Source organism: Ambystoma mexicanum, chromosome 1q (genome assembly GCF_040938575.1).
Source record: "Ambystoma mexicanum isolate Mex_15411 chromosome 1q, UKY_AmexF1_1, whole genome shotgun sequence".
In the NCBI taxonomy this organism is placed as follows: domain Eukaryota; kingdom Metazoa; phylum Chordata; class Amphibia; order Caudata; family Ambystomatidae; genus Ambystoma; species Ambystoma mexicanum.
In genome coordinates this window covers 406,835,934-406,862,261 of record NC_090922.1, presented here as the reverse complement: position 1 = coordinate 406,862,261, position 26,328 = coordinate 406,835,934, and positions in this window count along the sequence as shown.

Sequence of the window (26,328 nt, the reverse complement as noted above, 5' to 3'; positions counted from 1 at the left end):
CAAATTCAATCAAATACAAAACAAAATTATGAATTTCAAGCTCTACGCGTTTCGAGACGAATCTCTCTTCTTCAGGAGTAAAAGAAATCATATGTAATTTTATTACAGTTGGTTACATTGTTCTGGTGCATTCAGTTTTCTATCATAGAGATTGTTCCATATTCAAACTTCACTGCCTCTGATATTTCAATCTCAGGTACCAATGTGGAGTAAAGGATATTTGTCCTAGAATTTGGTACTGTTTTGGATTGTGCAGGGTGAAATGTTCCTTCACAAAGAGTTTGGATGTTGTAATACAGTTTGAAATTGTCCACTTCCATACAGCAGTTTCAAAATCTCATCTTATTCATCATCCACTGCTGGTTATTCGTCGGGATCATTCAAAACCCCTTCCTCTGATCGTGTATGTCTGACTGTGAGCGTCAAATCAGTCATATGTGAATCCCGCAATGTTGTAACCCTATTGGGTGCCCATGAATCTGGTGATCGAAATGTCCCTAGTTCTTAGTTCTCATCCTTCCTCTTTATTGATGCTAGGGTAGTTCTGGTATTGTGGTCCAACTAGTTGGCATTCCTCTGTATGCACTGCCGCTGCCATTGTGTTTGAAACAATGTAACAAACTGTATTAAAATTACATATGATTTCTTCTTGCTCCTGAAGAAGAGAGATTCCTCTCAAAATGTGTAGAGATTGAAATTCTTCATTTTGTTTTGTATTTGATTGAATTTGTATATCTATCTAACTATGAATGTGTGTGACGGAAATACGCAAAACTCGGAATAAATCACTTTGAGTGGATAATAATGAAATACAAACTTTATAACTGACTTATGAGAATTCTTATCAAGTATGGAATGAATATGTGAAGTATTTATATCAAATTCTGACTGAAAGGTACTTTCAGTATTCATAGGTGTGCAGGGGATGGGAGTAAATACAAAATGGGGTGAGAGGCACTACAAAATCGTAAAATTCACTGAAGGCAAATTAGGCCAAAGAGTCCTTAAAAATGTGTGTAAGTAAAGTGCGTAATACTTCAGGTGCAGCAGGGACAATCTCCAGGCTACTCAAGATTCAGAAAACAACAGCACAAGACACACACCGACCGTTGCCAGCCGGTAGCCCTAAACTGCACTCCTAGCGGGAACTAATCCCAAATAGTAATTCCACCTTGTAGACTCAAAATACTCCCACCTGGGAGTGTTTGATCTGCGAGGGTTAATTTAATCAAAATGTCATGTTAAGTTAGTCAAGTACTCTTTGCTTGTCTAGTATTCAGTTAACGAACAGTATACATGAGGGTCTGTCAATCTGTTTATCTACAGTCAAGAAACCACAAGGCTGAGAACAAACAGATGTAAAACAGACCAAATTTTGTCATATAAAACGTAATCAGATTTAATTTGCACCACACTGTAACAGTGCAGTGTGTGAAACTGATTTAACTCACAAGTTAACTCATACAATTCAAAAAACAACTCAGAAACAAAAGATTGTAATTAAATTGAGCTGAAAGGGAGCTCAAACAAACCGTAATTAATACAAAGGCATATGTAGAGTACAACTCATCTTAACAAACATGGTAGAACAATTAATGTGTAGGTGAGTCGCCACATTTGTGTTTCCCTACTTCTGGGCAGTTCCATTCATTCTGCTCAGAATTTCCGAAAGACACTCCGATAGAGTAATAAGTGCCAATGCGTTTCGGATTATGTGAAGTCCATTTTCAGGGCAGGATGTGTTTTAGTTTCAACAATATTCAACTCGGGTTCCTACAAGGTATAAGGATACACTAATTAGTTTTTTAGAGAGTTTGGGAGACTTGGCTAGTGACTCTCATATAGATGGAAATACACTAGCCTTATTTTCTCGGTAAGCAGAGAAGGTTCATTATCACCTGCATGGTAAATGTAACACACACTGGTAAGTGTCCAATCTTTTAGCAAGGGGCATGTACTGAAGTGTTATTCTAGGTTACTCACCCGGTCTTAAGACCAACTCGTCTAACCGGGTACTGTGGCAGTGTCAGGCTGTGATTCCAAATGTAGGCGGCTAAAGGTATGGAGAGAAAAGGAGTATAAAGGTCATCTCTCATTACTGCAAGACCATCATACAAGCTGTACAGGTCAGTAATTCCAAGTGGGTATAGTTAAAAAGGTGTCTATTGGACTCAAATGGCTGTGAATCAGGGATCTGCTCCCTAGGTAATGTTAGTCAGCCATGGCGTGTAATGTGTAACACACTCTGTGGGTACAATCCTGCAGTTGTGCTTGTTAATCATATATACTACACATGCTGTAATGTGTGGTCTATGGAAGTAGGAGAGCCTGGGCTTGAATGCATCCGTATACAACAACTTACTCAGAGAAACCAGCGTTTGTGGATCAAAAGGAGCAGCCCGTCCCCAGGATGCGTTGCTCATCTCTCTCAGGCATTATAAGTTGCCATAGGAGCGGCGCGCACGTGCGTCCCTGTTTGGGGTGCCATCTTTGTGTGGGACTACGCGTCCAACCAACAACATGTGGTTGTGGGACATAATCATAAAATCTACCATCAATTACCCTCTGTATACAGTGAGGCATGTACTCCTCATAACTTGCACTCGCATTGATTCATCATCTGGTTGTAAAATACAACCGTAATGCTTGTGGGTTTGGTCAATGTCACGGCTGTGCTCCTCCTAAGGTTTACCATTGTGTGCGCAGACCCCTTGCGGGGTCTGCGATGACGAGAGAAGACTGGTAGGAAAGCCTGATATTTAGCCATTTCATTGTGATAATTCTACAATCATGTCAGTTCACCGTCAGGCAGTGTGAACGCTTAAAGAGTAGGTGGTTGTTGAGGCCGTGCTGCGCGTGCCCGATAAGGCCGTGGTTGCCATAGATGCCCACGGGCATGCGCGCATCCTCAGGTTAATGTTCAGTGTGCAGACCCCATACGGGGTCTGAAACACCAAAGGAAGCATAGTAAGATTCCCTGATCTTTGGTCAGTGGTGTTGGACCTGAGTGTTTATATTTGTGAGCAGGTAAACCCAAATTTACAGCGGGAGGAGGGGCACCAAAGCAGCAATCTACTGCGTGGTGCCCCTACCTCCCACAAAATTTAGATGAACAACAGGCGGGGGTCAATGCTCGGCCATCTGCCAGCACATTCCTCTGCCCTGAAGGTCATTTGAGTCATGGATTGATATTGTAGTGGTCATAGTTACCACCAATACCTATCTAACAGTACCACTTTGTGAAACTCACAATAGTTTATGTACCCAAACACCAATGTTTGTCAAGGCTCTACTAGACTCCCGGCTAGTGGGCCGTTCACATTCTCAACAATTTTGTCAATTGAGCCAAAGCATCTTTCCATCTTCAAAAATAGAACTAATTATAAGACACTATTAAGTCTCCCGGTGCCTGGGCCGTTCACAATCTGGAGGGTCACAGCCAAGTAACACAATTTGGTCATTTAAACATAGGTCAATCTAAGAACCTAAAATGGCAAGTGCATGTTGAACTCAGTAGTCAAAATCACTCTTGCTACCATAAACCAGATATGTAGAACCTGTTGTCAAACGTTACACTGTTAAAAACACTACCAAAAAAGCTACAACAAAGTATTACAAAAAGCACAGTAGGTCTAATTCACAGTTCATGCCTCTTGGATTGAGACAAACCAAAAGATCGATCCAAACAATCTCCCTCTGTAGTAGTCTTTTGTGCACATCCCCCCTCTCGGACCCACTTTGACTTGTTCCCAAATCATGCATTTCAATTGGGCAATTGAATGCCTTGCTTCCAAAAAGTGCATGGACACAGGTGATCTGAGACTTTTTGTCCATTACTCTGTAGGAGTGTCTTTAGGAAATTCTGAGCAGAATGAATGGAACTGCCCAGAAGCAGGGAAACACAAATGTGGCGACTCACCTACACATTAATTGTTCTACCATGTTTGTTTAGATGAGTTGTACTCTACATATGCCTTTGTATTAATTACAGTTTGTTTGAGCACCTTTTCAGCTCAATTTAATTACTATCTTTTGTTTCTGAGTTGTTTTTTGAATTGTATGAGTTAACTTGTGAGTTAAATCAGTTTCACACACTGCACTGTTACAGTGTGGTGCAAATTAAATCTGATTACGTTTTATATGACAAAATTTGGTCTGTCTTACATCTGTTTGTTCTCAGCCTTGTGGTTTCTTGACTGTAGATACACAGATTGACCGACCCTCATGTATGGGGTTCGTTAACTGAATACTAGACAAGCAAAGAGTACTTGACTAACTTAACATGCCATTTTGATTAAATTAACCCTCGCAGATCAAACACTCCCAGGTGGGAGTATTTTGAGTCTACAAGGTGGAATTACTATTTGGGATTAGTTCCCGCTAGGAGTGCAGTTTAGGGCTACCGGCTGGCAACGGTTGGTGTGTGTCTTGTGTAGGGGGTAGGAGTACCCATGCATCATGGGTATTCTGTTTTGATTCAATATTATTTATTAACTTTGGATACCAGAGTTAGTGTATTCTCCCCCGCAACCTATACACTCATTAATCACGAAAGAGCCATATGAGCTGTGCATTATTGAATAGTCAAACTCAGTTTATCTAAACACGGAGTGCTGAATCTCATTGTTCAATATATATCATTTTAAATTTCCCAGCAATAAATGCTTCTTTCCAATGACTAAAGCACTGCCTTGGCTTCGGTGCTCTAGTGATCCTCATAACTCCATTCCTCTTCCTCATCCCAGTATTTTCAAAGGCTTCGCATACATGGGTTTGAAAATCAGTTCTTGTCATTCTACGTATGCCATCAGCAAGTCTTGTGGGTTGTTGAAGGGGACTGTTATAACAGGCCATTAAGGCATGAGGGGTAGATGGGACACCCTTAAAAGGAAAAGGGGTCTACCACGTCTCACCTGACGAAGTCTGTCTCCCTCCCTGAGGGTCATCTTCCTCATGGGATCCTCCCTTGTACAGCCACCGCTAGGGTCAGGATCAGGTAGTGTCTGCCAAACCCTGGCCGCATGAGGGGAGATCACTCCCAGAAAAGTAGTGATGACATCATCAGAATAATCAATATATTAATCACAGGGCACTCGAGAGCACAAGTTCTGCACACGGTGGAAAATACATTTGTTAAATCATTGCTCATGCTACCCCTAACCATCCCAAATGACACCTTACATCTGGAGTTTGACTTTCGCCCTCTTGAAGATCTTATCTGCATGAAACCCATTCTCTATTGGGTAAGGATCTGGACAGCGGAGGACTTGGACAGATATAGGAACATGGTAAAATGCATTATGACCCTTTAGGTTTCTCTCTCTGTCCCACGGTTCCAGTGTGTGAAAAGGTGGTTACACAAACTGAACCTGGCTGACCTTTGGGACCACCCATATGATATGACCACAGAGTTCAAAGCACTGGTGAATCGATCCGGCATCGAGTCTTCAAGATGCTCAATGGAAGAAGCATATACCAAGCTAAGTTGTGGGCCAGCGTACTAGAGTATTAAGCTGGACTTTGGTTTTGAGGAATATCTAGATGTCATTAGGCTCTGACTTGAACGAGTCTCGGTGACTAAGTCCTTGAATGTGGCGAGTGGTATGAAAAAATTGACTGGCTATGGTGACTCAGCCTGCCCAACTTGTGATGCCGAAGAAGAGACCGTTGTTTATTTTATTCTGCTTTATGCAGGTTTGAAGGATTTGAGAGCTAAATAATTACACCTGCTTTTTATTCATTCAAATATCTGCAGGATACAAGAAGGAATGGTCCTTTGCAAAACATCTGGTGACTTGAATATTGAACATTTTTACATTGTTCATGGCTGAGGAGAATTAGGCTGCTAAATTCAATCTCCCACCAATGATTTTAACAAATCAGTGTCTCTCTAGCAACGTACCTGCTAAAACTAGCAAGACTGTGTTATTGATTTTGTTTTATTAAGTATGTGCTATTACCTGGTTTAACTACAACATTTAAATATTCATTGAATTGATTTTATCTCATCCGAAAATGCTTTACATTTTTGCAATTTAATGTTTTTTCTTAATGATCTGTGCTTTGATGGTTTAAACTGAATAAAGCTGATGTGGTGATAATGATGATGATGATGATAATTTTTCAATGGAACCACTTTACATAATACATGTTTGGTTATAACCTTTGATTTTGTCAAGCACCAAAACAACTATGGTATTAGAGAAAGTCAATGCATTCTACCAACCTATGCATGCAGGTGTGAGATAGTGAATGTGTCTCTTGTGAGGCCTCTTGACATATAGACAATGGCAGGGTAGCATGTGACTATGTTTTAAGACGACGTGTACATGCAAAGCATACATTTTGTTTGCATTGGCTCATGCTAGTTTTAATTCACAGGTAATGTGTTCAGGAATCTAAAAGTTCTGTTGTAACCCCACGTGTATCCTATGTTTTCTGAATGTGCAGTTGTAGCTCTCAATATGCATATGTATGTGGCTTTCATCAAACATAGATTTGTTCTTATGCATCTGTGTATTTGTATGTGTGGCTTTCCTTGAACATGAATGTATTTCTTTGATCCAGATGCATGCACAAAGTTAAAGGGGCCTACATATAATGCTTTCAGTCTCTTTGGATTTTTGGGCTGGAGATATATTATTCCCCAGTAACAGATTCTTATTTGCAGACCCCATTCCCTCCCACATTACACCTGACTCTGCCCAGGCATTGAAAGGCAGTGGAATTCAATGGATGTGCACTTCACATGGTTCTTAATGAATAGAATACATTTCTATAAATATGCATTTCACTGCATGAACATTCAGCCTATACTAGGGCTCTGCCTGGCTGCATTAAAAGCATGATATCCGCAAAGACAATAGTACTTGTCATTGCACTATGATCCACCATGACTCCACACTACTTTAAACCACCACTTATATTTTAAATAATACTTTACTTTACAAAACTATTCAATATTATAGTGTCATCAATATATTTTCAGTTTTGAAACGAATATTAAGTTAATTAGGCATGTGGGAACAATATATTACATTGTATTTTATATAAATGAGACACACAGAACATTGGAATAATAGAACCTGTGTCCCTGCTGTGCTGTGTCCCTGTTTTCAGTTTCTACCTCCTAGCATTCCCAGAGCATTATCTTTCCAGACTTTATCCTAATAAAATTGAGCAATTTGGGGATTGGGGTGGATTTAACTTTCCAGATGTAACTTCTGGTTTGGGGAGTACCAGCAAGACCCAAGTGAACTGGGCCTCATTGATACAACAAAACCTCCATGCAGGTGTCTTCTTTAAAAACCAATCCCCCAAAAACCTACTGGTCTTCCTTCTTTCTATGGGCTGTTCTGGCATTGTTTCTCTCAATGGACAGGTCTACACTTCTGCTCTCCAGCTCTTTACTCTTCTGAATCTTCTTTGCCCAATATACTATAATAATACTCTGTCATATCCAAATTAAAATATACACTAAACTAGCCCCACTTCTGACTTATGACAAAGTTGGGGTTTCCCAGCCCCAACAGTTGGAGGGATGCCACTCCTGTTAAAGAGATACTAATTTTGTTTATCTCTATAACTTTTGATTCAGCTCCGGTACCTTGATATTTTTCAGATTCTACAAATCAGGACACACATTTAGAAATGTTACAAACAAAATATTGTGCATTGGAATTCAACCATTTCACCACTTTTTGAAAATTTGAAATGTGATGACATATATTTTGTATTAATGATTATGATAGAGGTTACTCTACAATCTGTACAAATCTGGTGTCAATCTGATCTTGCATTGTAATGCACCGCTTGAATTTTGTGATTACACATTGTAGGTACCTTTTATCTTCATGTTAAATGCATTTATTTTGTTAGTATGCAATTGCAGCTGTTCTCCACTGGAGGGAAGAGATGATATCTCACATAAAAAATCCCTTTCTATGTTAGCACTATCCAAAGCAAAATTCTCCTGATATTCATATTCTCAATGACATGTCACATTGACTAATCCAAGGCAGATGTTTGGTGCCGGGCATATGAATGTCATCTTCTCATTGACCTCTTCAGTTAATGCAGTTTTTACAAGTTTATGTGAAGTGATTTATCTCAAATGTCTTCTTTGCAACTAAAACCTTGTTCCATTAATTAATGCCTGAAGTACATTTATAGAGATTTTCTGATTTGAAAACCTGCCTTGCATACAATGGGGTAGCCTGTTGGGGTGGCCGAAATGCAAACTGGCATGACGATGGCATGTAATAATCTGCAAACAGGTTCCAGCCGGACAGGAGCACTGTGGGACCTTCAGCATGCCCTGCAAGTGAGAATTGAAACGTGCATACTATGTTGATTCGATTCTTTAATTTTAGCACCTCTGGGTTTAAGTTATCAATTTCTGCAATGCTGACTTGCTTTGCCGATATACATGACACAGTAAACAAAACTCAATAGCATTTTCAGTCACATTCTTATGTTTTAACACACTGTAGTTTGAAATTAATACCTAACATAACAGAATAAAGGAGCACATTAGATATGAGTTCATCTCATTTAGACTGGGAATACAACTTTGCAGTAAAACATCATCTTTACACATGTTAATCTGCATTATAAGGACAGGTGAACAAATCTAATTTGTGAAACTTTTAATTCCATGGCTTACTGTATAAATAACTACTTCAGTTATGTGCCTGCCTTTCAAATGTAGCATGGTTCATTATTTGAAGTAAAGGCAGTCCAAAGATCATTTTCACCATATTTACAAAATGTGGGAGTGCTATGCACTTTGACAGGCATCCTTTCTAATTGTGGCAGCAAGTAAAAGACAACAATATTAAATAATTTAACAGACTCTATAAATATTGCTCCTCTTGCTCTGCCAAGAGGTCTTTCTCATTGTATTCATGTTAGGCAGTGTTTCTATTAGCAATAAAACATCTTCTACAGTGTCTTCTCCCTGAACCTGGCTCCCCATGAGAGTGTTCACCCTCTTCCTTGTAATTGTGGCATGTTTAGTGATCAAGTACCATCCCCGTAAACTGGTGATTACATTTAGCTTGACATTCCAGACAGGAGGATAGGATCCTGTCACTTTGATAGAGACACAAACATTTAAAACTGTGTCTCCTTATTTTAACAATTCTAGTGACCTTTACCTGATTTTTATTATTTTTTGTATTACAGTTATGTATGAACGAAGGTTTGATAGGGATATTCTTCTTCCTATCCATGTTAGATAGGCGCTAGATTATCCACTGCCTAGGGAGAGATCCCTCATGAGGATAGGGACAGTGTGTCCTTCTAGTAGGGATAGTCTGTATGAGTGTGTTACAAATGTAATAGATATGTTCCTGTCAGAAGCAGTCAAATCTTTCTCCAATACCGTTCTACTGTGGTAAAACTTTTGACTTTAATTGTTGGAAAGTAGGCAATACCTAAAGTTATCAATATATTTAGCCCTAGTTGTGTTCTATTATATTTAGATCTGTCATCTGCAACCAGAATCTGGGAGCACACAATTATATGAATTAATTTAGGGAAAGTGCACAAGGAAACCAAAGACTAAGACACTGTCACCAAGGGGAGGTGAATCATAGTTGAAAAAGTCATTGTTCCATTTGTAAAAAGCATACACATTTAGGTTTTTGGATATGTAACCTTAAAGATTAATTGTGGTACATTCAAGGCTTCGGTTTTGAGTAGCCTTAATGGAATGTGAAATGTATGCCTAAAGGTACTTCAGTGGGAGAAAGGGGTAACGATTATGTGCAAGCCTGGATGTGTCCAAGAAGATAATCTCAGTTGTATTCACATTTAAATGAAGTTAACAAGTGGCCATCCAAGACTCATCTAAGCAGTTGCTTAAGGCACTGATTTTTGAGGATTAATCATTCATGTGGATATGGAGCTGAATATGATCAGCAATGATGGATATTTGACTTAATATTGGACATTATATGAAAATGTAAAGAAGGTAGTGGCAAACACTGAAGGATCCATGCAAACAAAGATAGGAAATGGTGGAGGAAAAGGTGCGGAGCAGAGGGTGCTGAGAACAATTGTCTACCAAAGACTTTACCGATGAGATGAAGCAGCAATATGTGCTACAAAGACGACACAAATGAGCAGAACCTTGTTATAAACAGTGCTGAAGACCATTTGAGGATCCAAATGGCAAACTGAGGTCACATAGGGCCTCATTACAAGGAGGGCGGTAAGGGGTTAATGGTGCCGGTAAAGGTGCCGGATCCGTTAACCCCTTACTGCCCATTACAAGGTCTGCTCGCGGGACCCGCTCAGGACGCCTGGTTTTACCAGACGTCCTTAGCGGGTCTTGCGAGCGGCCCAGCATGCTAACAACGGGCCCTCATTAACAGGCCCGTTGTTAGCATGCTCCCCATTCCCATTGAGCCCTTTGGGGGCTCAAGTGGGAATGGGGATGGACCGGGTCTAGGTTCCTTGAATGGGGAAATACTGGGCCCTCCAAGGTCGGAATGGCCCGGTATTTCCCCATTAATGGAACCCGGACCCGGGTTTGGGGGTCGCCATGCCCTTATTAAGGGCATGGCTACCTCAAAACTCGTAATGAAGCCCATCGTCTTCTATTGCTTTCAAGTGATTGCTACTGGAAGCATACAGGGAAATAGAGGTCCCACATCATAGACAAGCGCATGTCTGGTAAATCAATACTGAGATCAATTTAGATTCAAAGAACTCATTTTGCACCGCTGCCAGAGACAAACAAGACACTGTCAGTGACCCCTGTAGATCAACGATCCATCAACATGTATGCCTTCATGTTCACATAGGTGTCAATACAATAGAGCAGAAAATTACTATGGTTTCATTAGGGAGTAAGCATCCCCTGACTAGACTAATGCAATGCATTGTGAGTGCATTGTGGTCTCAGGTACTTCAAGGCCAAAAGTTCAATCTAAGTTACATAAACACACAGCTGTAAGCAAGGAGAACGTGATAAGGAATTTGAGTTTTCTCTTGTGGAGTTAGCATAAAAAGAGATAATCAGCTTGAGTTCAATATAACTTTAGTAGTGAAAGCATTTTAGGACAAATTGTGCTGGCTTAGCAAAACAGAAATGTGCAAAGAAGTATTTTTTTTTTCCTTTCCTCAATCTTCAGTTTCTTGTTTCTATTAAACGTGCACCAGCCAAGATGGCATCCATTTCAGTTCATTTTAAGCCCAGTGCTTGACATTGACAACTTGCTTATTTATAATAACATACAATACAATTTCAAATGCAGTCTTTTCCCCAACAGACCTTCCATTTTAGGCTCGTTTCCCTTCAGCTTCACACACCATTTAAGAATGCTGGATCAACAGTTCAAAATAGCAATCATCATCTCTCTTAAACACTTCCACTGACACATTCATGAACATCAATATTTTCAGAGCTTACAAACTATTTGTAGAATGTTTACATTAACAGTTAAATGCTTATTGTGTCAATAGGAAGAAACAATAGATAGCAATACATATTTCAAATATAAGTAAAACATTATGACTCACAGGGGTCCCTAGTATCCCAATTGATCCAGGAATCCATTCCCAAATAAACCAAGCAGTATATGATCTTTCTCTGTGTAAAATGGCAGTAGAGTTTAGGGTATGTGCAATGGTATCCGTTATGCAATGTTACTTTAATGGTGGGAGATAGATGTATAACATTTAAACTGATTAGGGCTCAAACCTCTCCCACGGATGCTAATATTGTGTCCAGTACCCTGCATTTTCATAGTACTATGGTGTGCAAGGCTATCAGCTATTGATTCATCGAGGACAAAGTATCTGATGTACCATTAGCCACTTTTTTACCAAAAAAGGGAAGCTTGAGGATTGTATCATGATTCATCTTAATACCAACTCAATTTGTAAGGTGGCAAATGCCTCCAGAGGTCTACTCTCCCAAGCATTATCTGCCCCGTCAGCGAGATGAAGCTAGTTTACTAAAGTACCCAGTAGCAGGTAGTACGTACCCCATATAACAGCTGGGAGAGCAATCCATTGGAGGACAATTGTAAGCAGAGGTGCTGCATGTGCCATGATAGGTGACATTTACAGATAGAGTATAAGAGACACCTGTGTAAAGGGAAAAAGGTACAATGTCAATAGTGACATACTTTTCAGTGGATGCATTATATCTGCATATTCTTACACCCATAAATAGTGTGCTGTTGTTTGCAATACCGAGAAGTCTTGTTGCTGGTGTAGACTGTCTGATAGTTGCAGGCTTTTTATTAAGATCAGCAGGTGGAAGGAAGGTTGGCTATTCAGAAAATCCAAGCAGCCACCTGTGACCTGCACAAAGTTCTGAACCGTAACATCTGGAGACAAGTCTCAAGTTGCTACAGATGTCTCTCCAATCAAAAAGAACTGGCACCATTGGGAACCTTAAGTCAATATTAAGGGGTGGAGGGTGCACATCAAGCAGTCAGATATATTCTGGATACAAGCGTACTGCCAGATAGCATGCAGACAGCTGTTCTTCCTCTCTGTCCATGGATGTAGATTAGAGTTTTTTGGATGATGGCAAGAAGCATTGAATGCACTTCAGTCATTACTGGAAGAACAATGATAACATGAAGAAAAATGCATTCTAGACAATGCAATTCTGCTTAGTCTTGGTTCTCGAACAACACAGAGGTCGGGTGAGGTTCAGGAAACAACTCAGTCTTTACAAGAGTTCAAGAGGTTAGTAAGCGGTGCACATTCTTACGAAAAAGATGAGCAAAACTGCCTACCGAAAACTGTAATAATCATCGGCATGTGCAAGTGATGGAGTGGAAAAATTACAAATGCCATGCATATTTAAATGGTACCATACATTTGTTCCAAGATCAATATGGAAAGAGTGAGTAAAAAGAGGGAGTTAAAAGTAGTAAGAGAAGATAATTTCCCTACAGCTCTTTCTTCTTTTTTATTATACTCTCAGTCATTTCCAAAAGATTCATAATGTTAGCAGTCATGGCTATTCTGATGCTCAACGCAGAACATGTTTTACTCATTCCCATCCAAAGAAATATAGGCACATTTGACCATCCTTGGCCTGCAAATAGGACAAGCAGGGGTTCAACCTCATTGGTGCTCACTAGTGGTGAGATAGGAGATTCGATTGAAGTTTAAGATGGAGTCTGCATTGGGAATCGATCATAATCCTGAAAAGCAGGTGACGGTGAGGCATTTGATGCAGCAAGATTGTGAGGAAGAGGAGATTTGGTTAAAAATGGTTCTGGTGGTGCAGCCTCTCTAGGAGGGATGATTATTGTAGAGGTCTCTTGTTTTTTGACTTCTACTGTCTGCACCACAGCCCTTAAACGCGGAAGCAGTGCTACTTACTACTGACACCTGTGTTTGGCTCCTGCGTCACATGGACTGGCTGTTGTTTCCCATTGGCTCCACCCATTGTTGCCTGCCTGTCCAGCCTATTTCTGCCTGACCCACACGCACCGTGCACGCGCACCTGGAAGTGCCCCTTGTTTTCCATTGGCTCCACCCATTGTTGCCTGCCTGTCCAGCCTATTTCTGCCTGACCCACGCGCACCACGCGTGCGCACCCGGAAGTGCCCCTTGTTTCCCATTGGCTCCACCCATTGTTGCCTGCCTGTCCAGCCTATTTCTGCCTGACCCACGCGCACCGCGTGCGCACACCTGGAAGTGCCCCGTAAGTATCTGGCTGTTTGGCTGCGTTCTCTGCTCCGTCTCTCCAGACTAGATACGCGGCCGTCGACAAGAAGAAGGTCTATTCACCTTTATTGTGCCTTAACACTTGCTTTGTTACACTTGGACTGTTTGTCTCCTAATATATTGACTGGCAGCATTTAATCTCTATGTTGAAGCTGCTTGTGTCCTGCTTGTGTCCTCATTGGGATTGTTGTGCTCTTGTGCTCTGATATTACGTTACTTACTCCCTCTTTTGCGTTTGCTTCCTTAGTTGTTTCCCATTGGCTCCACCCATTGTTGCCTGCCTGTCCAGCCTATTTCTGCCTGACCCACGCGCACCGCGCACGCACCCAGAAGTGCCCCGTAAGTGTCTAGCTGTTTGGCTGTTCGAGTGTGCGCCGTGGGCACGTGGGCAGGTAAGATTTGTATTATAGTTTGTTTTGTTATGATTTTGGAATGGTCAACTGTTTTCGTTGATAATCATTATTCATTTGCATAGTTTTTTCAATACGCTTTAAAAGTTACGACTGCTGCTATTTATCTTTCACAGGCTTAAATCGTTAAAGCAACAACACACACGTTCTACCTTATTTTTTATTTTATTTCTTTTCTCTAGAGCATGGCAATGAGCACACTGAGAAATGGGAAATGTCTAACTACCATGCCTATAAAATCTCGAATGAGCATGGCTGATAGATCAGGGTTGGATGATTTACTCCCTCTTCAATTGTCAATGGTGACGGCAAATCCACTTGCTCACCTTAACTTAAATATTGCTGACTCCACTTATAGTGAACTGGAATAGGACAAGATGCATGACATCTCTGGTACTAAGTTGGATCAGCTCAAGGATGTCATGACTTGTTCCAAACAGCTAATGGTGGTTAGTCCCCCGGAGATCTTGTCTTAGTGCATAATATTCCCATAATGGATAACTCTCTACTGGGCTCTGTAACTGATGCATATCCTACCTCAAATCTTGACACCTCGCTGGTGGCTCCCGTGGTTATGGCGGAGCTACACAAGCGTGTACGCTTGTCCAATGGTCCCTCTACCCCGGTTTCAAAATCTAAAGGAATGAGAGAACAGGTGCATTTTCACCAAACTCCTGTAGGAATATTGACAAGCTCAAAGTTTAATAAGGAAGGCCAGGCAAGAAATGAAAATCTGCTGCAGCAAATTACTGCTAGCTCGTCGACGCTTGAAGCTGCAGCATTATTATGGGAACCATTACCATTACATTCTTTGGCGGATTTATCTAATCATTCTGCCCACCTTACTGCAGGGGGGTCCTTTCAGTCCAGCCAAATCAATTTTCCATCTTTTCCCTTGGAAGAATCTTTAATTGATCTTAATGAAGAGGAATTGCAAAGCTTTCCTGTTCTGACCCGCATATTGAATCTTTTCGATAAGGGACATGAACATACCCATTCAGCTGTTCTGGTACTGAATGCTTCTACTTCTGATATTCTCATCAAACCCAAGAACATTTTCAAGCACCTTCTTTACACCAGTCGTGTTCCTCTACTTTTTGTAAACTGAACTCTCAGGCTCCTCCAGTTTACAACTTTAAGTTGCAGGAAACACAAACATGTGGGCTTCTAGAAGAAACAGCTATCAATGCAAAATTATTTTCGGATGCCCTGAAAACACCAATGTCTACAGTGACCAAAGATGTAATTTGCCCCACCCATTGATTATATGACGGTTACGAAATTGCAACATGAAAGAATTCTAGTGATTAAAAATGTTCTCGTGCAGGCTAACCTCGTTCCTAATGATCCATCCCACTCTGTCTTCATTACAACTAGCAGTAGCTTAGAGCCAGCTCTTAACGCAATTACTCCCAATAATCCTTCACCCTTAATTGAAATCATTGAAGCTGAGCATCTAAAGTGTACAGAATCTGTTGATTCTAATGATGATCTTGCTTATCAGCATGAAAATCAACAAAACACTCAGTTCATGTCACGTAAAGTGAAAAAATCATATCTGAGAGCAAGCGCGCGTCAAAACCGATACACAAGCTATTTGTCCTGTCGAGTCTAAATCAAAAAACTTACCAATAAAAAAAATCAAAGGGCATAACTCGACAATCCAAAAAATTGCTAATCTGCCTGTTGAAGATTCAATGATAGACTTGAATCAATTAGACATGAAAAGTAAGCTGCATTTCGACTTAACAATTGCAGATTCGGTTCCCTCAACCAAAGAGTCTGTTATTATTCCTACAATTATGGATCCTGCAGGCATCTGTGGTAAAGACTCTTCAAAAACCAGTAGTGCTAGCGCTGCTATAACACAAACACAGATGCTTAATTACTTTCCTTTGACTGACAATAAAAAACCTTCTGTCTCTACTTTGGGTCCATCTTTGAATGCGACTGCTAATAGAGCTGTCAGCTGTCATTGAGGAGAGTTCTCTAACTCAGCATATGAAGGTCCAAGCCTTATCCCCAAATAAAGAAAATGTTAATTTTGATCAGTCTGCTGAATGTGCTGTGACTAATTATGAAACTAGTCCATCAACAAAAGTGAACGGACAATTGCATGCTGTGACTTCGTCCTCTATTCCATCTGTATTAAACAATGTGGTTGAGGGGCAAATTGGTACCCAACTTCCGAATAAAATCAAGTCTTCAATTTCTATGCTTGATCATTTACCATCAGAAATGAAATTGCTGATGGGTTGGTTTTCAACTACTAACAATAACGGGCCTCCTAGTCTTAACAGGTCTTCCTTAATGAAACTATTCCATCGCATTCCTGCCCTTCGTAGCTTGATTTCATAAGAGGTGGAATCACATATTATTGCAAAGCTTATTTGGGATCATGAATCCGATTTGTTCGCTCTTGGGTACCAATTGTTTACGTTTACAACCACTGATGAATATATTGCCTTTATTGAACATTAGCCACAATTGGCTCCCTTACTTGCCTAACAAATTTGGAGCACCACACACAGGCTGCTAGCTTGGCTTTAAAAGGGCAACTTGATTCCGTTGCCAATATAGTAAAGGGTTTAGCATGGTTGGAACCGTTGATAAAAACACTTACAAATTCCTGCATGTCGTCTAATACATCATAAAATACTATTCTTGCTATCACCTCATGGAATTGTTGTGGTTTTAAGAACTATCACACATGGTTCCATTCATCCAAATACTGTGATTTGCCATCCACCATTATATTACAAGAAACAATGTCCATGAAGGACATATCATCAGATGGATATACGGCATATTCGTATAAGGCTGAAAAAGGATCAGTCGGAAGACCATATGGGGGGTTGGCTGTTTTGATCAAAAATTATATTGATTGCTCTTCTTATGTCTTTGCAGCTTCCCCCCATTTTTTGGTCATTCACTTAACTTTATCGATGACTCCGTGTCGTTCATTTCTAATCATCTCACTATATTGGAATCCAAATTCGATTACCATTGAAAATATAATCTTCAAACTTAATGCAATATTAACTGGTGCTTTATTACTTAATCCGAAGTTTGAAATTATTTTTGGTGGCGATTTTAACACCTCGCTCCATGTGATGCACAATGGGTTCTCCTCAAACTTTCCCCAGCAGTCTAAGGGTATATCTTGGATCCAATTTTTTGAGGATTGGGATCTTCAGATAATTGTCGACAACATCCAACCCAATCCTTTTACTTGGCAGAGAGGCCGGCTTAAATTGTATATAGATTATATTGTTCTATCTAAAGGAGTAGCTGGGAAGGCTAGTCCGCTTGTACTAGTTCATGTGGGGAATAGTGATCATCTATTGTTGAATTGCTCGTTACCTACACCCTTTAATATTCATAAAATTGATTTGAATCTCACCATGCCAATTATTGATAGGCAGCTACTTTCTATACAATGGCATCCCGCTACCTGCAGAAAACTCAACAGCCTAGTTAATCGGGATCTGTGGGTACCCTCCACCGATCATGGTTGGGATCAATATACCTTACAAATTGATAGATGGAATCTAAATATGATTTGCCAGCATCTTCATAATATAGCCGGCACAAATTTAAAGAAGCATGTAGCAGGTCAGCATAATCAATATAATCATTCGATTAGCGCATTGAAAAGAAACAAAAACGAATGTATTGCGACTGTTAAGAAACTTGAATTATAGTGCTAGCGAATATCTTCCAAAAATAAATCTATCCTTCTATCATAATGAAATGAGATCAAAATAATTAAATTTGAAGCCCACTTGACAAATAATCAAAGATTTATCAATCTTATTTGCACAATGAACACAAGGCAGATATGGAAGATGATTAGAAATCCTATGGGCAAACAACAAATTGACTTTCAATCCTCAATTGCGGGCGACACCTGGGTGAAATACTATAGACCTAAGTACTCTTGTCCATATAGATTTCATGAGTCCATCACTCAGGACTATTCCAAATACATCCTCCATAATTGTCCATGGGAAATAAATGATATCTGTGATGCCATAACTAGGCTTCGAAGTTCGAGGGCCCCTGGTCCAGACGGGCTCCCTCTGTGTGTCCTGAAGGACGATCCACACTTTTGGGCCCCATTTCTTAAAAGGAGATTCGATATTGTATTTCAAACCAGGAGTATTCCTAGTTCTTGGCTTACATCACTCATTATTCCATTATAAAAAACGGACAAATGGATCTCGAAGAAAATTATCGTCCCATTGCGGTTATCGATGTTGCTGCAAGAATTTTCGCTGCATTATTTTTGCATGACCTGAATTCCTATATTAATACTCATAACATTCTCTCACATTGTCAAACTGGATTCAGGATACATTTGGGCACGCAACTAAACGCTACTATTCTAGCACATCTGTCTGCAGCCTCCACTCAGTCCATAAATGGCCCTATATATATGTCATGCCGCCGGCGTCTAGTCGCCGGTGGAGGCTATGGAACGCCTGGCGTTGGCGGCGCCATTAGGTCATCCATTGCTTTTCCCTGTTCCTTTCCCAGGTTGCCGCTCTAGTCTTTCCTTTTCATTTTCCCGGCTTCACTATTTAAGCACCGCCCACTTCCGGGTTCGGTGCGTTGCAACTTTGTTTCTTTCCGAGTTGCTTGCTCCGTTGTGTTTTTCCTCGTTCCATATTGCTACCCTTTGATCTCCAGTCGGCGTCACTTCGCCGTTCGCCTTCTTTGTTTCTTTCCCTTCCGTGGCGCTCCGCCACTTTCTGGTTTTCTCTGTGCCCCTTGTCCTCCCCTACTCCTTCATTTTTCACTACTGGATTCTTCCAAGGACCTGCTTCGCTTTCCATCGCCTGCTCAAGACCCTCGATCCAGCCATTCTGCTTCTTACATCGGGTCTACTGAATTGCTGCACTTCGCTCTCTAAAAGCTACAGGATCGTGACTTTGTTCTCCGAGGGTTTTTTTAGGCATCCGCCTTTTTCCCTCTTTACCCGGTCCCTGCGGGAAGGAAGCCTCTTGCTTCCCTGCTTGGCAGGGAATCAGGGTGGCTTCCCACCGCGGACGACCATACCTCTTCTCAAAAAAGAAGAAGACTGGAAAAAAGGTATTCCGCCACGACACTTCGCCAGAAGACTCAGGTGAGGAGGAAGCCAAGGAGGTAGTTAACATCATAGATAAACCTACCGAGGTTCCGGAGGTTGACAGTTTGCAACGCCAACAGTTAAGAACCATGGCCTCACCTGAGCAGGTGCAAGAACTGCTAACTGCTGTACATAACCTCACTCAAGAGTTACAGGCAGTAAAGACGGAGAACACTACCCTTAGACAGAGGTTGGACCGCTTTGAGCAGTCACGCAGTGATCTCCCTCCTATGCCATTATCCTGTGGCAAATACGACGGAACACCTAACAAATTTAAGGAATTCATGGAAGCTTGCGTGATCTATTTCACATTTAGACCTCAGTCTTACGCCTCAGACCAAGCCCGCATAGGGTTCCTCATTTCCAATTTGACCGGGAATGCCCTGGCTTGGGCAGCCCCTTTGGTAACCAGTGCCAGTCCTCTTCTTCAGGATTATGCTGGATTTACCGCCCAGTTCAAACCTGCGTTTGAACAACAAGAGACTACCTTAATAGCCAGTGAACAGCTACTGGATATCCGTCAGGGAAGCATGGACCTTTTGTCTTATATTTCCCGATTTAAAAGGGTGGCGGCTGATGCGGGTTGGCAAGAGAATGCCCAATACACAATCTTTCGTCGAGGCCTCAGAGAAGACCTTAAGGATGAACTTGCTAGGGTTAGCCGCCCTTCTACACTCACGGAGCTTTGGGCCACGGTACTCCAGCTCGACTTTCGGTTATCGGAAAGACGGTCTGAGCGGCGGAGACAACGTGGTTTTCCCGTTACCTCTAACCCGGCTACGTCCTGTTCCGTTCCCTCGGGTTCGGTAAGAGACGAGCCCATGCAGATCGGAACTACCAGGGGACCGCTTGCCCCCGAAGAACGGAAGCGGCGCAGAGACCTCAATCTGTGCATGTACTGCGGTTCCAACACCCATGTTCTGAGGGACTGTTCGGACGTACCTCCCCGCAGGTCGGGAAACGCCATACCTCGGAACTAGTAGGGACCAGTTACCGAGGGGGCTATCCTGGTCCCTATGTCTCTTTGTCCATAACACCTACCATCAACTCCTCCGAAGACAATCGGCTCATGGTCATTGCAGTCCAGTTGAACCACCTACATCAGACATTCGAGGTCCTAGCTCTGTTAGACTGCGGAGCAGCTGGATGTTTTATGGACGTCGTCTGGGCTGACAAGACTGGTATCAGTCGTCTGGAGAAGGAGGAAGATCAAAAGGTTGAGGGCGTTGATGGTACACCGCTAAGCTCCGGTCTTATCACTCATGCCACCGCACCCATGATCATGAAGGTTCTCCATCATACTGAGACCATCCAATTCGACTTGATTCGAGCTGCTCACTTCCCTGTCATCCTGGGGGTTTCCTGGCTCCGGAAACATAACCCTACAATTGATTGGACCAAGAACCAACTGTCTTTTTCTTCTAGCTTTTGCAAGAAGTCTTGCTCAATACAATCCGTGGCTGCAACTATCCATACTCTTCCGGACCCTCTTACTCTGACTGATGTTCGATCCGTGAACAATATTCCTAAGGAGTGTCTTCATTATCCGGAGGTCTTTGAGGGAGAAGGACCTCAAGAACTACCCCCACATCGACCCGAAGATTGCCATATCACCTTGGTTCCCAATGCAGTGGTTCCGTTTGGCCGCATGTTTTCTCTTTCACTCAAGGAGAAGAGAGTTCTCAAGGACTACCTGGACTCAAATTTACAACACGGTCTCATTCAACATTCCCATTCGCCTGCGGGGGCATCTTTGTTTTTTGTTCCGAAAAAAGGTACAGATGAATTAAGACCGTGTATTGATTACCGGGGCCTAAATCAAGTTACAGTAAGAGACCGTTATCCCATGCCTCTCATGAAGGATATCCTAGAGGCGGTGCAGGGAGCACGGATCTTCACTAAGATCGACCTTCGAAGAGCCTACCATCTTTTACACATCCATCCTGGGGACGAATGGAAGACTGCGTTCCGGACTCCGTTCGATCATTACGAGTATCGAGTAATGCCGTTCGGTTTGGTTAATGCTCCATCTATCTTTCAGCGTTTTATGGACAGAACATTCTCTGATCTTCTTTTTCATAGTGTCATAATCTACCTGGATGATATCTTGATATTCTCAAAAACCACACAGATCCATAGCACTCATCTCATTCAAGTTCTTAAAAGGCTACAGGACCACCATCTCAAGGCCAATGTAGAGAAGTGTGTCTTTGGAGTTTCTCAGGTGATCTACCTTGGGTTTATTCTTTCTGCGGAAGGCATCCGCATGGATCCAACTAAGACCGAAGCTATTTTGCATTGGCCTACTCCGGAATCTGTTAAGGACATCCAAAGGTTCCTTGGGCTTGCGAATTTCTATCGCAAATTCATTCAGGGATTCTCGGAGACGGTTCTCCCTATTACTAGTCTACTCAAGAAGACGTCCGAACCTTTTTCTTGGACTCAAGACGCTGATCAAGCCTTCTTATTGTTAAAGGAGAAGTTTTGTTCTGCACCCATCCTTCGGCAACCCGACCAAGGATTAAGATTCATTGTTGAGACCGATGCCTCGTCAGCTGCCTTGGGTGCAGTCCTCTTACAGGAACATGCTGGTCTTGAATACCCAATAGCCTATCTTTCCAAAACTTTGAACGAAAGTCAATCACATTACTCTGTTATAGAGAAGGAACTTCTGGCCATGAAGACGGCTTGCGAAGAATGGCGTCATCTGCTACAGGGAGGAACACACCCTTTTGAAATAAGGACGGATCACAAGAACCTCAAAGTCCTACAAAAGATGGAGTGCGTCAATTCACGTCAGGCCCGTTGGGCCCATTTCTTCTCCCAGTACGACTTTCTATTGACCTATCTCCCGGGATCTAAGAATATTCTAGCAGATGCACTCTCTCGGAGGCCATGTTCCGGTGTAACGAACAGGGAACTTCCCAGTTTACTGCTAACTGACGTAAGATTCATATATACCGTAGATGCCTTTTTGGAGAAGGTACGTAAAGGCACACCATCTGAGGGAATTTCTCACACCATTCCTCACTCAGATGACATCTCCATACAGGATGGCCTGGGATTCAAGCAACATCGTCTCTACCTACCTGATTCCCAGACTCGACGCACCGCACTAGGATGGTGTCATGACGATCTTGTGGCTGGTCACCGAGGGGCGAAGAACACTCTGGAGCTTCTTCGGCGGAGTTTTTGGTGGCCAGATATGTCGAAAGAGGTGGACTTGTATGTCCGCTCTTGCCCTGTATGCTGTAGATCCAAGCATTCTACCCAACGACCCATTGGTTACCTACAGCAGAGTGAGATACCGAAGAGACCCTGGAGTATTATCTCCACAGATTTCATCGTAGAACTGCCCGCTTCAGAGGGATGTTCCTGTATCATGGTCACGGTCGATTGTTTCTCTAAAATGGCCCACTTTACACCCTTGGCTGGGTTACCCACGGCAGCAGAGATGGCAACCGTGTTTGCAAGAGAGATCTTCCGTTTACATGGAATCCCCAGTAAGATAATCTCAGACAGAGGATCCCAATATACGTCACACTTCTGGAGAGAACTTTGTAAGAGACTGGGGATTGAGCGTGCACTATCGTCTGGTTTCCATCCCCAGACTAATGGACAAACAGAAAGGACAAACGCTACTCTTGAGCAATATCTATGTTGCTTTACCAACAACCAGCAGGACAATTGGGTTAGTTTACTCTCGACTGCAGAGTTTGCCTACAATAACGCTGTTCACAGTGCCACTGGTCTTAGCCCTTTCTACTGTTCTTATGGGTATCATCCCAGTTTCACTCCTTTCTTTTCTCTTGTCCCTTCTACGGTCCCTTCTGTAGACTCCCTTCTCCTCTCTTTGCAAGAAGCCCATATGTCTGCCATCAATAGTCTTCGGGCAAGTAGTCAGCGCTATTGTAACCAGACTAACCCCAAGCGCTTGCCTTCCCCCACTTGGCAGAAGGGAACCAAAGTGTGGTTATCCACTAAATACCTCCCACGTTGGCTTCACCCCTCTAAGTTGTCTCCCAGATTCCTGGGGCCGTTTCCCATCCTGCATAGGATCAACCCAGTTGCCTATCGGCTTTCTTTGCCCAAACACATGAACCGCTTACACCCTGTTTTTCATTCCTCTCTCTTGAGGGAGTTTAGGCCAGATCCCTATCTCCGCTCCATTCCGGCTGTTCCGTCTCCGGTTACCCTACCCCCGGAAGAGTACGAGGTGGCCTCCATATTGGACTCCCGCTTTCGGGGTGGGCGCCTGGAATACCTTATCCATTGGAAAGGTTACCCCCATTCTGAGGATTCCTGGGAACCTGTCTCCCATGTCCATGCCCCGTCTTTAGTTCAGAGGTTTCACCGTCTCTTCCCAGGCAAGCCGGGGAGGTATCCCATTGGAAGGGGGCATACTGTCATGCCGCCGGCGTCTAGTCGCCGGTGGAGGCTATGGAACGCCTGGCGTTGGCGGCGCCATTAGGTCATCCATTGCTTTTCCCTGTTCCTTTCCCAGGTTGCCGCTCTAGTCTTTCCTTTTCATTTTCCCGGCTTCACTATTTAAGCACCGCCCACTTCCGGGTTCGGTGCGTTGCAACTTTGTTTCTTTCCGAGTTGCTTGCTCCGTTGTGTTTTTCCTCGTTCCATATTGCTACCCTTTGATCTCCAGTCGGCGTCACTTCGCCGTTCGCCTTCTTTGTTTCTTTCCCTTCCGTGGCGCTCCGCCACTTTCTGGTTTTCTCTGTGCCCCTTGTCCTCCCCTACTCCTTCATTTTTCACTACTGGATTCTTCCAAGGACCTGCTTCGCTTTCCATCGCCTGCTCAAGACCCTCGATCTAGCCATTCTGCTTCTTACATCGGGTCTACTGAATTGCTGCACTTCGCTCTCTAAAAGCTACAGGATTGTGACTTTGTTCTCCGAGGGTTTTTTTAGGCATCCGCCTTTTTCCCTCTTTACCCGGTCCCTGCGGGAAGGAAGCCTCTTGCTTCCCTGCTTGGCAGGGAATCAGGGTGGCTTCCCACCGCGGACGACCATACCTCTTCTCAAAAAAGAAGAAGACTGGAAAAAAGGTATTCCGCCACGACACTTCGCCAGAAGACTCAGGTGAGGAGGAAGCCAAGGAGGTAGTTAACATCATAGATAAACCTACCGAGGTTCCGGAGGTTGACAATATATGACATTTTTGGACTTAGCTGCAGCTTTTGATAGCGTAATCAGAAACATCTTATGGTCCAAGATGGCCAAACTTGGTGTTCCGACTCATCTCATAGCCATTATTGCATTACTCCATCAGAATAAAAATTATCAAATCAGAATCGATCAAACCGGCTCATTAACTGAAAAAATGTCCACAGAAATAGGTGTTAAACAAGGGTGCAACCTAGCATCCGTGCTATTCAATCTCTATCTGGCAGACGTTGATGAGTTATGGCTTGGTCAGAAATCTTTTCCTGCTAAACTCGGTAGTCTACGTCTTAGTTGGATGGCTTTTGCAGATGATGTCATTTTATTTGACAGAACGCCTTTTGGTCTGCAGACAAAAATAGATAGTTTTGCTGAATTCTGTAGCCATCATAATCTCTCTATCAATACACATAAATCTAACATCTTTTTATTCTCCAGTAAAAAAAAAAGGAAAGAAAAGCCATCACTATGACTGGTCACTAGGAGGAAAACCAATTCATTCCAAAATAAGTCTCACATATTTAGGGTATAATCTAACCACTACTAATTAATTACTTACTTGGTAAAATGCTCTTACGATTAAAGCAGCTCCGCTGATTGCACAAATGAGAATCATTCTTAACAAATTATGTAAATTCTCATTGATACCACTAATTGATTTCTACTTACTTAAAGTAGAGTTGATTTTGCTTTATGGGCTTGATGTTTGTCTATTAAATTTGGACAATCAGTTAAATAGAGTACAAGGACTAATTTGGAAAAAGGTACTAGCTCTACCCAAAAGTCTTCCAAATGCTTGTATCAGACATGAACTGGGTTTATCGTCGTTAGCCTGTCGGTTAAAATGGCGGAGACTCAACAACTTCGGTAAAATTTTATTACTGCCGGCGAATTCCTTATACGAAGATCTCGCTGAAATAATAAATAACGATTCTCTGAGTTCAATGGCTAGGTATAAAAATCAAATGCTCGACACATTAACAGAATTGGGTATGGGTGAGTATGATCTAGTTTACCGACCAGTACAGGTTAAGAAAAAACTGTTGCAAGTTCATTGGGTATCTACTGGTGACCAATTGGAGCGTTATGTTCAGCTTTCTGAATATGCCAAATTTAGGCACAAGCAAATACCAAGGATGCATTATCTAAAGATCTGTCCAAGTGAACGAGTTAGACAAATGTTTATGAGATTTAGATTTAACTTGTTTAACACCCAGGAACAAACAAAGTATTGGCATGATAGCCAAGTTTACTTGTCTGATCAAGGATGTCGCTTCTGTTATAATCTAATTCAAACAGAAACGTTGAAACATTTAATACTCTATTGCCAATGTTTTGAAACACAGCGTTTGTCAATTTTGAGCAAATATTTGGTAAATAATTCAACATTCTCTCGAGAATTATTTTGGTGTTTTTGTATGTGGGGAGAAAATAATAACCTGCTTAACACGCTTCTTATGTTTTATTCAAACACAACTAGATGAACTTGGGTCTTAATTTGATGATAGGCTTATGAAAACAATAGAAATTACTCTGTTTCTGTTTGCTTATTCTAAATATCGAATCTTGGTATTTATGATACTTTATCAGTGTCAGTTTTTAAGGATCTATCTAATAGGATATATAATTTGCGTTTGTGACCTCAAATATGAATATGGATATATGTACTTTATCTGCTTATTTTGTATTTTTGAATAACTTTATTGTATTACCAATGCTGGACTTACACTTTTCATTTTTGTAAACTGTCATTATTATTTCTACTTATCTTAACTTTTAATGATTTGTAAAAGTATTTGTGTTGTTTGGTAAATTTTAAAGATGCTTGCATCAAACACAATTTTTTAATTAAAAAAAAGAGGTCTCGATAAATGCTGTGGTATGTACTGAGGCTTTAACTGGAGGCTCG